We start from the raw sequence: 16,087 nt of genomic DNA, 5'->3' as shown, positions 1-16,087 counted from the left end.
ATAAAAGTCACTTCTCATCCATTATAAAGTTCTTTTTTCTCTGTTTTCCAATGTATTTTTTCAAAACTTGAAGACTTTAGAAACATGACACCCAGAGAGCTCTGGTTGTTCCAGAAACAGAGATAAGAGCCCTCTTACAATTTTTTTTTTCTCTGTACACTTTACATTACTTTTATACCTTTGAAAGTCTCTGTTGTTGTAAATGCCAACACCATCTTCACTCATCCATTTTTCACTTCGTCTGAGTTTCCTCTGCACTTAGGAGGCTCTTCACCTGCTGCTGCTGGGACACATCCCCATTCCCAGATCTGCCATGCCATTGCTACAAGCACTGCTCTTGCTCCCTGGGGCTGGCCCCAGCCCTGGCTCTGATCCACTCCTCCAGTGCTGCACTAAAACACTGTTGCTTTGATTTGTACAGTGACAGTCTTTGCAAGCCTGAAGTGTCTTTCCTCTCTGCTTGGTTGTTTCTGCTTTTCCTGCATTTGTTCCTGGGTAGCAGCCACAGCATGCTCGGTTTGTGACACAGAAAAAGTTCCAGCCTCAGAGAACCTGCCATATCACATTATTCCTATTCCAGGTGTTATTTTATCACACCAGATAATTTTTGTATTCACCTTTCTCTTTCCAGCCTCTGTTTTACTGCATAACACACCTCGTGACTTTTGTGGCTGTATTTGAAAGAGGATATATCTAAAATAAATCAAATAGCCATCTGATTATAAAAACATATATGTAATAAAAAACTGCATAAAATTTCCATTCTTTCCCATCCTATTGTGTTATGCTACCTACAGCAACTATTTGCAGTTTAGTTGCCTTACTTTGGTTCTTGAAATGTATATGTAGGCACTTAAATAAGCGGCATACCAAAGAGAAAGCTCAATGTCTACAGTTTTGTGGATATCTAGAAGATCCTCAGATCAAACCTTAGTAGTGTGCTTTTTTTTTTGCCTTTTTTTTTTTTTTTTTTTTTAACAAGATTTTGGTGCCAGACTAGGCATTTCCAACTCCATCTGTCCAAAGTCCATGAATCAACAAAATACAGAGATTGGCTTCAGAATTTTGAGATTAAAACCAACTTGAAGAAGAGCTAGTTCTGTTTTCCATAATTTGTTTTGTTTGTTGATGTTGCACTCTTTAATGTTCCATTTTCAAGATTTTTTTTCTTCCCAATCAGGATGGATAGCAAATGCCTTTACTGCCAAATGAGAGCTTCACAGTGCCATGTGAATTCAAGAACTGTGGGTTTTATTATTTTATCGTGCTTGTTTGTAATACTTAAGGCTCCTCCCAGAGTTGGCAACAAAGGATTTAACTTTGAAAATTTTAGCATCTGCATCTAATTACATCTGTTGTAGGATTTCTTATGGGCCTGAACTTTGAAATAGCTCCATGTTACTTAGAACTATGAGTCTGCTGAAATAAGGCTCTAAGTCTAATCCTACTTACACAACGGAGGTCTTGTGTTTCACAAAAGCAGTGTCACAGAAATATGAGCTTTGAGGAGACACTCTTAGCCCATAAATTAGTTTCTTGGCTATAAGGTTTCTTCTTTACCTTAGTAGGTGAGAGTATTTGGTATCACTTTCATTAGTGCAGAATTTGTATCTATTCTGTTTCCTGGTGGGATTGTAATTTTTTACTTTATTCTCTGGTATGTGTGACCCTCTGTAGATGTGATACACAGCTGCAGCTGTTAAATCTGTGCAAATCAATATGGACTAAAAGTTTGTCTTCCTCAGCACTTGAGACAATTCAGTGTGTAGTGTCATCTTCAGAGATAGAAAATGCTGAAACTCTAAACTTACATTTATTTTGCTTTAAGAGATTACCTCACTCCTTATCATGTAGATTCAGATGCTTTCTGAATAGTAGAAGTAGTTTAGATGCTTGTATTTTAGAAAGGATATTCCCTTTAAAGACAAAACCCAAAGGAATCTCTTAGGAAATCTCAGGGTTCTGCTTCCTTCCCCTTCAGCTATTCTAGCTCCCCTGCCCCACAACTCTTCCTTCTGCCACTGTTCCCAGGAATGTATTGCAAAAGTTGCAAAATGCAGGAATTCAACCTGTACCATTAAAATCAATATGAATTGTCATCAGTGACTTTTATGAAGACTTATGTTTTACTAGTAATGCTGGCTTAGCCACTTCTGTTTCCCCTTCCCTATCATTTGCTGCATCTGAGGGGAAAATAAAAAATAGTTGAAGTAGGTAAAATCTGTATAATTATTTATATTTTGCTTGATATCATTTACTTGTATTTCATTCGCCCATTTTTCTTTGTTTATTTTGCTTTGCTTATTTATACATTTGAAACCTGAACGAGCTGGTTGATCTCTGTGACCACACAGCCTGGCTGAAAAAGCAGCAAAGAGACAGTAATTAAAACCTGAGAGGAGGGCCTCTTTAGTACTGCTGCTGGAAGAGTAACGATGCAGTTGTGACTTCAACGTGTGGTTCCATGGTTTACATTTTATTTGACTGGAAAGGAGACTAAAGATGTTGCCAGTCCCAGTTTTCCCATAAGTTCCTGCTTGAATTGCTGTTTATCTCTTTCTGATATGTTCCAATAAATCTGTGAGGCTGTGCTGTAAAATGGTCAAGGAAATGAGAGAACATGAGGGTTTTAGAGGCTAATTTTTAATGATGAGTTTACAGTGCAGCCTCCCAGACAGTTGCATCAGCACAATTCAGGGTGACAGTGAATGGTGGCGTGGGGGATGCGCAAGTGTGCAGGAGATGATCTTGGAAGGCAGTTTACAGCCAAAGAAAATGCACCCAGACCCACACCCTGTCCCCTGTCCCAAGTGAATTTGAGCCATCATCATCATATCATATGTCTTTAATGCATGAAATTCACTGGTATTAAAAAGCATGTGTTTCTGTAAAGCAGTTAATTAAACTAGTCTTATTTAACTGGTTATGCAAAGTAGCTAACCCATCATTTAAACTTCTGGTTGTGCATTAAAGGCATTCCTTTGTAGGAGACACGTAAAATACGTTTCTGCGGCACCACTCAGTATTGCTAGATTTTCACAAGTGACATGGAATTTGAAATGCAGAATTCCCATTTATTTTCAATGGAATATAGATCCCCGAGTCATGTAGGCTCTTTCAAAAATTTTTACCCTTTATTATTTTATTTGGGAAAGTTTAAAAGCCCACATGCCACCAGCAGTTGTTTGAAGAGAATGCTTACTGTGTTGGGTGCTTAGTCATAAGGATTTAGCATTAGAAGCCTTCCTGTGTCTCTGTGTGTGCGTGTGGCTTTACCACACATAAATTATCCAGCTTTCCTTTTTCCTCCTACGTGCGGAAAAACATACGGATATTCAAAAGACGAGCAAATCATCCGAAACACAAGCCCATGCCTTTTATTCCCACTTCAGATTTAGTCTAGAAGATAGCTTCAGAGCCAGCCCCAGTAAAAGAACTTCTTTATGCAAAGCAAAAGAAAAGTACAGTTAAAAACTATTGAGTTGTAAAAGCAGTGGAGCTGCAACTCTTTAACATTCAAGCAACTATCTCTAGAAGGAAAGCAGATTATGTGGTATCATATTGCAAAAAGGCTGTTCGACCCTGTTGCACTTACTCAGAGCTACATATTTACTTTTGTCACTGTATAGCAGTGATTGCACTATATCCTTCCTGCCAGGACACTAGGAGAAACAGAAGGTTAAGTGTAAACGGGGGAGGGGAAAAGAAGGAGGGAGAAGCAGCAGGAAAAACTCTAAAAAGGGAGAAAAGAGCAGCTGAAGAGAAAAGAAAAAAGTTCCTCATCAAAGCAGGAAAAGATCCTAAAGAAACAAAGAGAAACAGATCAAGCACTGCACATATGGGATTACTAATGCAATTGTATTTCATCCCTGATATGACTGAAACCAAGATAGTTTGGTCATAAGAAAATAGATCCATTTTATTAAGCGTACATAAAAGTGGGAGGCACAGAGTCTGGCACCAGCATAGCCTAAAGGAATTTCCATGATTTGTGCCATGAATGCTGAATGGGAGACTTGTAAAAAGCACCTTTCTCTTAAGGATAGCTTGCTGGAATTTGTAAATATAGCCAAAAAAAACAACAGCCCAACCCTGAAGTAAAATAGTACAAAGTGATGAAAATACCAAGGGCCCTTTCACCAGATATAAAAACCTGCAAACAAACACATTTTATTGAGGGGAGCTCAAGCAATCCAGAGGTCACTTGGACTCAGGGGTTTGGCGGAGGGCGGGGGGAGGGGGTGATCTCAAGATGCTGGTGAGCAGTAGAAATGGCAGAAGATTATGAGATCTGGTTTCATGGTTCAGGATTTCCAGAAATCAAGCTTTCATGGGTGGGGGCTGTTGGGGGAACAGGTCTGACAGAAGGTATCCAAACTGAGTTACTTAAAATCACTGCCACTTTCGCCAAGGCGGGTCGTGGCATCTTTCTAGTAATTTCAGCATACATCAGATCAGGCACTGTCATCAGGTTTGACAACCAGACCTCTCGTGTTACGCTCATTTTGTGGACAATCCACCATCCAAATATTGCCTGGCCATCACTCTCCTCTTGAGGTGCTTTCACAGTGCTGTGCCTCAGCTTCTCTCGGTGTTCCAACCAAAGGGTCAGCCTGCTCAGTGGGAGAGGTGGTTGCCTTGCAGCCAGCATGGTCCCATGTGTGGCAGGGCTTCAGTCAAAGGCACCTGGCCCTGTTTCCATCCTCCTGTGATACTCAGCTGCTACCAAGCACTCAGTCATAGCCCAGCACACAGCCCTGCAGGGCAAGGGTGCACTCCATCTCCTCACACAGTCCCATGGGTCAGCCTTCTTGCCTTTCCTATTGTGTGAGCCCATGCCAGAGGTCTGGACAATGTAAAAACTATTTTCCCTTTGCTGCAGAAAGAGCTAGAAGGAATATTCAACTCATTAACAGAATGTCTTGGCTTGAGTAGAAGTGGCATTTTTCTCAAAAATGTGTTAGCTAACTGATTTTAACTACTATATTATATATTCCGGTGCAGGCTTAGCAAGTAATGTTTTAATATGTCTTATGAAGTGTACATGAGTCCTAGGAGTGAGCCAACTAAACCATATTAAAGTACAATCTATCCTTTATTACAAATTAGTCGATAACAGGAATCTAAAATCTGTTAGCTAACACACCTGAGGAAAGAGAAAGAAAACAAAACTCCTTCTATTCCCATCTTACCAGCAGCTCTAGCACTGAAGTAGGTTTGTGGATCTCAAGATGGTCTCAACATGGGAAACAGTGACAGGCAGCCAAATGGGTACATTAAGTTACAACTGTCTCTAAAAATATTGGTTTATAACAGCACAGAAGCCTTTTGAGTCTGGCTCTTCCAAATAAGCTGTATGAAAGAATTGGGAATTTCTGCTGGGAGTGGATGGGACATGCTTTGAAAACCCTAGGCTCTTGCTAGACTTTGATGGGAAGCATAAGTCCATAATAATCCAGAGTGCTGAACTGATGAGAAAGAAAGAGACAGAGTGGTACTTCTTTGGCAGTGAAAATAAAAATAACTCCACTGAACCTAGCCAAATTTAGTCCAGAGCAAGGAAGAATAGCATCCTGTAGCTGTAGTGCTATAATCAGTTGGATAACCAGATCTTCCACTGTCTCTGGAAGATAAATATTAACTGGAGAAAGAAACTCAGAGAAACATTAAGGTTGGAAAAGGCCCCTAAGACCATTGAGTCCAACCATTAACCCAGCACTGCTGAGTTCACCACTAAACCATGTCTGGAAGTGTCCCTCCTGCACATCTTTTAAATACCTTCATGGATGGTAACTCAACCTCTTGACTGGGCAGCTTCCTCCAATGCCTGACCACTCTTAATGAAAAATTATTTCCTAATATCGAATCTAAACCTCCCCTGGTGCAACCTGAGGCCTTTTTCTCTTGTCCTGGCTCTTGTTACCTGGCAAAAGAACCCAACCCCCACCTGGCTACACCCTCCTTTCATGTAGTTCTAGGGAAAAATAGGGTCTCCCCAAAAGCCTTCTTTTCTCCAGGCTAAAGAGCCCCAGATCCACCATCTGCTTCTCATAAGACTTGTGCTCCAGGCCTTGACCAGCTTCATTGACCTTTTCTGGACATACTCCAGGGGCCAAAACTGAACAGTGGATTCAAGGGGCAGCTTCACCAGTGCTGAGTACAGGGGACTCTCCCAACTCTCCCTAACTCTGGTGTGCTCTCATTTGCTGCAGGGATAGCACGCTTGTTGAATGTCACAGAGCTATGGGTATCTCTATCAGAAGTGCTGTAATCCCTGGGAAGAAAGGCTTACTGCCTCCAGTCCTCTGAACTTGTGTTCTTCCACATCAAATGACTCTTTTCCATCACACTGGGACAGCACCCACTGTTGACCAGCATTAAATCTTCTCCATATACTTGTTTACCGTGTGAAGCATGCACCTTAGGTAAGTAAACGATCTTACAGCATAACCCAGGCTTAGCATAGAAAAAGATCACAATAAACAATGGTAGGAAAGAGGAAGAATGAAGGGAAGAATGAAAAACCATGATGGATATTCCATACACATCAATCTTTACTTCCTTTTATTTAAACAATAGTCAAGTACCAAAAACTAGAAAGTTTATGAATATTAAGTTTGCCTATAGAGTATCAGCAGACTAAGGAATTGTCCTAAGGCTGGATGTGCAAAGCAAGATCAGTGTGTTCACTAAGAAAGCCTACCTAGTTTCTGGCTTGTAATTGTCACCTGTGAAAAGTCACCTCACTTGCCCCTCTTAAGCAGCAAGCCAGCAGGGATTAAATTCTTTGGCCATATTCCTCCTTGTTCCTCATCTCAGGTGCTTATTTTTAAGTGAGTGAAACCCTGTGTCATGTACCATGTTTGTATTGGCATGAAATGACAGTAAAAGATAGTGAGTTCCAGTAGGCAGCTGCCTTAATGCAGCTTAAAGAAAGAAAATCCCAGCTTCCTTCTTTATGTTCATGTCTGTGGCTAAAGCACAGCAAGTGGATGGAGAACCTTAGGCACAAGCAGGTGAGAGAAGAGGAGCAGGTAGTGTTCCTGACAGGAGAGGCCAAACGGGATGCCAAGGAGACATAGAAAAGACGGTCAAAGCACCGTGTCCAAATCTATGGCCGAGGGCAGGCACAAGGGGAAAGGTCATGGAAAAATCACTCTAGGAAGGAACTACTGGAAATTACTAATAAGGTGTAGACAAAAACTCTGTACGGCTGTTCCCAGATCCAGACCCTTTGACCAGACTGACAGAAAGTGGCCCTTTATGAATGGTGTTTTCAAGACCTCACAATAATCCCAGCTTTGCCAGTGGGGGAGGGTGTGCAGGTCCTTCACTACTGCTCCCTCCTCCTCTGTCCCTGACTGATCAGAATTAACACGCTCTGTGGTGCATGCCAAACTGGAAAGCTCCTATAGTATTATGTATTATTCTTCCAGGAAATTATCTGAAGTGGGAAAGTGTTAAGGAACTACTGTAGCAAGGAGCCACACCAAAGCAGAGAACAGGAGAGAGATGGCTGACAGAGCAGGAAGTGGTAAGCATGCTGTCCCCGGCCATCCAGGCAGTTCCCTGCAGCACAGCCATGGAAAGTGACAGGTACTCTGTCCTTGCCTGGATTTGCATCTGCTGTTCCGTTTGACTCAGGTATTGGAAAGCACAAATTATTTTGATTTGGTTTTTATCTTCATTCAGCATTTAGGATGGAAACCTAGTTTTCCCAAGCCATGGTATATTGGCTTTGTATTTGCCAAAGGGCAACAGTTTGACCCTGATGAGTGATGTGGGATATATGAAACAGTTGGCCCACACGTGGAGTTAGACTTCCTGTCCAGTCATCCCTGGAAAGCGCTTTTGGCTCATCCCATTGCACATACAGGATCAATTTCACCATCTGCACAGTTAATAACTGCACCCATGGATCTTCCCATCCAAAAAGATAAAATTAGGTTTATGAATTTACCATTTCCATTGTGACTTGGTAAATGCAGAGTTCCATCAACTCTCCCTGCTCCCCACTATGCTCTGGGAAGCAGGAGTCCTAAGGATGATTTATCCTGCAGAAATAGGAACATGAGTTACTGTTACCGGAGTATGGCTGCTTGTACACAATATCCTCACAGCAGAAATTCCCTGCATTGCCATGCAATAGCATCACCCCAGCAGTCAGCAATGTCCACTTTGGCCGGCTGCAACTTCCCTGGGTCCCTCACACATTCAGCTCCCATTCAGTCCTCCTGCCACAAGGTCCTGACCTCAGTTATGCCAAAGGAACCCAGAGAAGTGCCAGGGTTGGGCTAATGTCCGATGTGGTGCATGTGGTGCATGCCCAGCAAGCACCAGGAGCGAGAACAGCTCTATGCCTGAGCTGGCTCCGGGTGAAGGGAAAGGCTTGGGGTTGCTGTGGAGGATGTTACTCCAGCCACAGGCAGACACCGACTCTGCACAGACTCTGTCAGCTGCATCTCCCTCCCCACTGCAGATTGCTGCATACAGTAGGTCCTTCCAGGAGTAGGCAGATACCTGTGGATTGGTTTGGTTTTGTTTGCTTTATCTAATTACCCCCAGCAGCTCATTCAATGCAGGGTAAAAATGTAGTCTTATACTAATGGAGTCTTTTCTGGGCTGTATAAATCACCTTGCTTAGCCAGGATTTAATGAAATTCTGAAACTAATCCTTTTGTATAATTAATTTTTAAAAGTAACCTTTATTGTATTGTGTTAGCAAAACTAGGGCTGTTTGACAATATTTAATAAAGATATTAAAAGAAAGGAAAAAATATCTTTCTTCTGTTCAAAAATATTTTCAAATAATGTGACCAGACTGAATGTGTGGGAGGTGCCACCTGGCAATCTATGAAAGAAGGAAGTCAGACTTGGTCGTCTTCCATTCCAGAAGCTTTTGCCAAGGTACACAATTCTAAGTGTTTTATAAAACATTGTTTTGTCAGCTTGCTTTGGTAAGCAAAATCTCTCAGCTGATTTAGCATCCGGTACAGTAAAAAAGTCTAATCCAATAGCACATCAGGTAATGCTGACTTTGGTATCTAGTGTTCCTATCTAATACTGCAGAGAATATACATCCTTAAAATCAGCATCTGTCACGAGATAATTTGTTCTCATGGCACCTCTGTTATTATCGGCCAATATCACACGAAAGTGGCCAAGATAATTACTAATAGTCACAAACTCACCTGTCGCCAAGGTACCCTTAACGCAGCTGAGAGGGACTGAATCAAAGATAGCTTAAGTCACTTTCTCTTTTCCTTTGCATTCTTGGGCTGCTCAGGGACTTTTTTTTTTGTCATGCATAATTTAAAGCCTTCTCTTCTTTTGGATGAAGAGGAAAGAGGAAATGGCTTAAACTCCTTCAGGGCCAAAATGTCTTCTGCCCTCTGGCTGAACAGCCTTAAGACACCTTAGAATCCACTATGCCACTCTACAACTCCTGCAAAGGGAAACCTGGGCAATGTGTTTCACTGCACTGTCTCATCAGAGACACTAGGAGAAGCACAGTTATGTGGCAGTGTTTTGTAAATATCTCATCGCTATTGTAAACAGTCGTCAGCGTGCGCCACCTTGGCCTGAGTCGATCAAAATGCTTCAAAATCCCACCCACGCCTAAGGAGGACCTATCCACTGGCCTCATCTCTGGAAGATGGATGGGAGGTGACTTTTCTGCAGATAGTGAAATGCAGCCCGTGGCTGATGCCTTCATTCCTAGGACAGGGAGCAAATGGGAAGACCTGTGTGACCAGAACAGAAGTCCCAGCTGCCCATTTCTGTCTGGGGGCCTGAGGATGGGTCTGAGCTGAAAGTGTGAGTGCAGTAACATATGTGGTTCACAAAAGGCTTCCTGCCACTATCTTATTCAGCCTTATCCTCAGATCGTGGAAAATAAATAGCTTAGGACTAAAGGCTGGTACTAAGAGGCACGATCCTCTTTGGCCTCACTGAACATGAATCCTCAGAATAAGACTCCAAATCTGCCTAGGAAATAACAGGGGAATCAGCTGAAGTTCATGAAGTGTTCAGATTGAATCATTCCTGTATGACCTGGGGCCGCCATTTCATCATCAGCAGTCTTTCATCCTTAGTTCTGAACCATCTGGATGCATATAGGTAGAATGTTGTCAAGGCGTGAAAAATATCTTCAAATAAACTTGGTTTTGGAGGCTCTGGGCACTGCTAGAAGAGTCCAAATCAGTAACTTAGTTTGTCACAGTCTGAACCAGGGTTTCCATGTCTCCCAAAGCTCAGCGCTGGTTGAACCCTCCTGCATCTCTGCAGCTTTCTTCCATTCAGGAGCTGCTGTTGTTGCTGTCATACTGACTCTGGGAACACAGCACCTCAGAAGAATTAAGGACAATAAGAAAGTTTATCATCACATTTGCATATAAGTATAAATGTTTAGCTCTAAAGCTGCAATTAGTGGTGAAGGGTCTGGAGCACAACTGTTACGGGGAGGTGCTGAGGCAGAAAAGGAGGCTCAGGAGAGGCCTTATTGCTCTCTACAACCCACCTGAAAGGAGGAAATGGCCTCAAGTTGCACCAGGGCAGGTTTAGATTGGATATTAGGAAAAACTTCTTCAGTGAAAGGGTTGTCACTGGGCTGCCCAGGGATGGTGGAGCCACCATCCCTAGAGATGTTTTAAAACCTGTGTAGGTGTAGCACTTGGGGACATGGTTTAGTGGTACACTTGGCAGTGCTGGGTTAATGGTTGCACTTGCTTATCTTAAAGGTCTTTTCCAGCCTAAATAATTCTATGATTTGAGCTGAAACAATCAGGCATAACAAAAGCTTTTTTTTTTTTTTTTTTTTTTTTGTCCTCAGAAAGCTTGTCTGAAAGATTAGTGGCTAGACCAGCAATTAGCACAGTTAACAGAAGTAAGTGGGAGTGATTTTTATTCCATAATGCAGATGTATTTGAGTTTTGTAGATGCCTCTTTTGCAAGCGGCATTGTCTGTTTCTTGCAATATCCTCCCTTAAAGAGAAAGCATCATCCTCCAGGCTGCATTTACAAAGATATGTGGCTTGGATGTATCTTATAATAGGAAAATGACATAACTACTTTGCTTCTAGCAAAGTCTTGTACAAAGTGACCCAAAGTCTTGTACTTTCAGAATTAAAAATAGGTTTACATTATTTCTACTGTCCTTGGTTTGATAAAATGCCATATGCCTCCAGTCACTGTGAAGCTTATTAGAATAAGGATAAAAAGTGAACCCAGAACACACTTGACTAAGTCAGTCTCTAGCTAGAAAGTTTCCTTTTCAATGAATCCATTGAGATTTTTTTCTTTTTTTAATTCAGCAGTATGGTCACAATCACTAGAAGTGATAAACCAAGTTGAATAATTTTAACAAAAATTTAAAAAATCCTGCATGACTTCATATTTTTATCTTCCATTCCATATTTTACAGACACATGAGGAAGGTGCCAAGTAAAATCCTAGCCTTGAGATGATTGCCAAGTTGACCTACAACTTAGCCTGAGGTTGTAATACTGGTTTATAACCTGCGTGATCCAATGGATCCCCCTTTACTGTTAAGGACAAATGATGACCTACTGGCTAAGGCAGGGAATGAAAGCATCTAGATTTAGTTCTCTGCTTTGCCATGGTCTAGAGAAAGCACAAGTTTGAAAAGCCTTTGAGTGATTTCACTCCTTCTTTGCAGCTCCTAACCTCCACTCATTTCCAAAACACAGGTCAGATACCTCAGAGTATTTTACTCTTGAGATTTTAGCAGTTCATCCCCTCTGAGAGGAAGGATTATAACTCCTCCCTCTCTCACAATAAAGAATTCACAAATCTGTGGAACACTAGTGGATTGCAGTGGTGGGCTCAGAGTGATAATTCTTCAGGCACAAAATTAGGGAGAAACTGGTACACGTAAATAAGGTTGTTTCTCTGTACAAAAAGCTGTGGAAACTTAGCTGGAATCTCAAAACCCATTTCCACGGATGTGGAAATAATCCATAGAAACATTTTAGGAATGAATATTGCTTTGGTGCCTATTTAAAAAAAAAAAAATCCCTCATCTGCAACAGCATGTACACACCTTAAAGGTCTTTTCCAGCCAAAGTGATTCTATGAATTTGCCTTTTTCATGTGGCTGTCCTAGAGGTAACTACATTTCAGTAATTCCAAGTGGGCAGCACGAGAGGAGCCCTCTGAGCCTGACAGCCAACCATTACACAAACACACGGCAACAAAGCGCATGCACGAGATGTCTCCTGTTTAAATCTTCAGATAATTGCCTCATCCACTTACCTGGAGTCCACCAGCTGTAAGTATTTTGCATTCCTTGGGGTAAAAGGTAGAGCAGGAATTCCAGCCTTAGCTCAGCTCTTGTGGATAGTGCTCTCAGAATAGCACAGTGCAGCCCCCACCCTGATGCTGCTGCCAACCAGCATCAGACGTCACACAGAGTTCATTAGTCAGTTTAAAGAAAAGTCTTCTAACCTCATGTGGGGTTTAAAAAAACTGTTCCCCAGTGTTCTTGGCTTCAGGTGGAGATACTTTAGGAGTAAAGTATGCTCCAGTAGTAAAGACTGGCCATTTTCAAAAGAGCTTTACAGAATACAGCAGGAATGATCTGCATGTATATATATAATTTGCTTCTTAATGATGCCTTTAAAATGGACAGGGACTCCCTCCAATAAGAACTTATTGCAAATACGATTTGTACTTTTAGAAATATTGGAAAGTAAAATCATAATACTGTGCTGCTTGATATGATAAAATAGGGAAAAAATTCTCAAAATTCTTATAAATTCTCTAATAACAATTCTCATAATAAAAAATCCTAACAATATTCTTATAATGATATTACTTCCAGATAACTAACTGCATATTGCTGTTTCTAGATGTTCTTCCATCTGTATACACATATTTGACCTCACAGTAAAATATAATAAACACATATGTTTTTTTCTGTGCTTCTCCAATGCAGAAAGTAGTCTTGAGTCCTGTGGGTTGCATTTTGAATACCTTTTCCAGTACCAATCTCAAAAAGAAAAACAACTCATACTTCCTTTGTTAACACATTGCACAAGTCAGATGTCAAGACTAGAATTATTCTCTGCCAATATATTTTCACTTTATAAAACTGATGAAGATGCAGAAGGGAAATAAATAGGGCAATAACTGCATGATGTAATTTAATATAAACAGTAAAATGAGCTTCTTATTTGCAGCTTCCCATGGGACTTGAGTACAGACAGGGAACCTCCTCTTGTTTCTAAAGTAGAAAATGAAAAAAGAGGGATGGAGGGGCACCAGTTACTAATCTGCAGAGCAGCCATTAAGATAAAAATAGATGGGGACCTGGCTCAGAGGATTGGTAATAGGATATGGTACCTTTTCCATCTAAGTTACTGGCTTTACTCAAATTCAGGTTGTTAGCTACTGAAAACTGTGGTATTACCATTCTATGTATGTTCAGTGGTCCTTATCAAAAGGACTGTTTGTTGCAGTCCAGTTTCTTGTAGTTCCAGGACCAGTTGAAGTGGCTCTCCAGGGTTACTCAAGCAGAGACACTGAGCTTCGGGTACAGAGAATAAAATTCCCACTCAAAGTAAATCTTAATCTCCCAGCAAGATGAGGAGATGGAGTAGAGCTGCCACCACACTGCTGACTTTGCTACACTGTTTTTTGGACAGACAGGAGTTGTTTGAAACTACAGACTTTCAGTATCTTTTACTGACAGATCTTCTAGTGTAGCATTATCTGATGGTGATGCATAATTCATTCCCTTCCTAATGAGAGAACTGCTTCCGGGGCACTGCAATGTCCCTTCCCTACCCTTGCCTCTATTTTCTTCCCAGTCTTTCACTTTTCTCTATATTGTTCTGGTGTATTGACACACCATTTATTTAAAGCAATCGACAGAGAGTACGAATTAACATCTTTGCTTCTGCCATTATCTAGGTTTTGTCTTGTGCACGGTTCTTTTTCTTTGTTTCACTTCATCCTGCCATCTTTTCTCCTATGGAACTGAAAGCTTTTAGGTTTCATCAGGAGGACTGTGGGCAGAGGTGGTGGTTCAGGGGGTGCCCTGGTGCTTGCAGACCAGCTTGGAACACTAGGATAGGCACTGGGGTAGGCAGGCACCCTGCCAAGCCCCACTGGGGGCCAGTCCGTGCCTTGGGGACATTGCTCTCTAAAGTGGCAAGGCTAAAACATGCAGAAAAATATTTCTATCTGCATGAAAAACACCACAGGAATGAAGAGCTCAATCTGATCATTGTAGTAGTTTATTTTAAGTAATAGTGGCCTTGTATCTGTTAAAATTCCTTATGTGATCCTTCTTCCAGCACATTTTGAGGTGTCCTTCTTTTTTTTTTTTTCTTTTTTCTTTCTTTTTTTCTTCTTTTTCTCCTTTTTCTTCTTTTTTTTTTCTTTTTTTCTTTTTTTCTCCCCCCCCCCGCCCCCCGGCTTTGGAATAAAGAAAGTATATTCACCTCACACCAGGTTGGGGTCTCAAGCCTGGTTACTGGCAAGTACCTTAATCTCACCCCAAAGCCTAGCATGCTGAGTAAGTCAAAGAAGATGCTCAGAATACCTGGGAAATAAATCACAATTGTTATCCAGTTCAACAAAGATGAGTTTTCATTTCCTAAGTGACTCTGTCTTTTCAAGAGATATATCATAAAGCGAGAACAAAGGCAAAAGTTTTCAGTCTCTTCTTAGTGATGAATCTATACCTGCCAAGATGCAGACTAGCTGGAAAAGCAGAAGAAACTAGATTTACCCCCCACCTTCTCATTTTTTTAAATACCTTTAAATTTTATGATTGAAGAAAAAATAGTTTAATGCCCCATTATCTCTCTTTTCCATCTCTCACTCCTCCTATCCAATGTTTTTAAACATACTGTAAAGTTAATCCAAGAATTCAGTAGTGATTTAAATTCTTATAATAGCCACTAATAATTACCATTCTGCTACTATTCAGGAATTTCATCTATTTATCTCAATGACAGAATAGGCAGAAACACATAAAGTAAACAGAAAGTAAAGACTGATTAGAGAAGCAGGCATTGAGTTTCATTTCCCAAGAACATTACATTTGTAAAATTAGTATCTGAGAAAGATTTGAAATGTCTTCAAACTAGGAAACTAATAAGAGATTTTTTTTTTTTCATATTTTTTGTAGAGTTAATACTTCTGGAAATGAATTATTCAACATTTCTTTAATGCTTGAAAAGATAAAGAATATCCTTTTAGCTTTGCAGATATGGGACAGCAGAATACCTACTCCTATAGAAATAAAAATGTGCCTACTTTCTTACTGTTTCCACAATCTGTGTGACAGCTGCATATCAGATAAATATTCCTTCAGATATGCATTTTGATATGCAAAGATTGCTAATTGTCTTAGTAAGAGATATTGTATCATTATGCAGGATATTATAGAAAATACAAGACTCTCTACAGCATTTTAAAACTAAGTGGGAAATGTAATAATGTACTTAAATACAATGTTACAAAATATTATGTGTTTTCCAGACATCAGTTAAAACACTAGGGAAAGGGTTTCATTTTTCATTGCTTCCTTTAGCTTTTTTACAGTAATTTTCTGCAGAAGATTTGTTTTCTGGGACCTTAGTTTTTAAAAATTTTCTTATGCTTTAATATTGATACTAAAGTTAGGCTAAAAATAGTTGATCAATTTCTAATTATCATTGCTTCAGAGAGTATGATGGTATAGACTTAGTACCCATACCCTCTGGATTAAGTATATAAGCCTTGGATCTCAAAGAATGTGTGCAGCTGGTAATAGGGAGTAAAGAAGGCAATATACTGTAAAGGGTAATGCAAGAAGCAAAAAAAAGATCTGCATAATGGCTGTGGTTTTACTTAGCAAAGATGTGTGCAAACAGTTGCTGTTGGCTTTTACTTTGAATACCTGTTGTGGGTGTGTTGGAAGCTTTGGATGTTTCTCTAAATATCAAGGCAAAACAAGGTTTATTTTTGGTGAAGTTGGTTTATAGTCTCAGTTTTGCTCTGAGAGGCAAATTATCGCACATTACGCATTATGTCAGTGTAAATATTTATTGGCTTAGATGAATTTGAGGGAACATTT

The sequence above is a fragment of the Hirundo rustica genome, chromosome 1 (genome assembly GCF_015227805.2).
Source record: "Hirundo rustica isolate bHirRus1 chromosome 1, bHirRus1.pri.v3, whole genome shotgun sequence".
Lineage (NCBI taxonomy): Eukaryota > Metazoa > Chordata > Aves > Passeriformes > Hirundinidae > Hirundo > Hirundo rustica.
The sequence above is the reverse complement of the archived record's forward strand: the minus strand, read 5'-3'. Positions refer to the sequence as shown.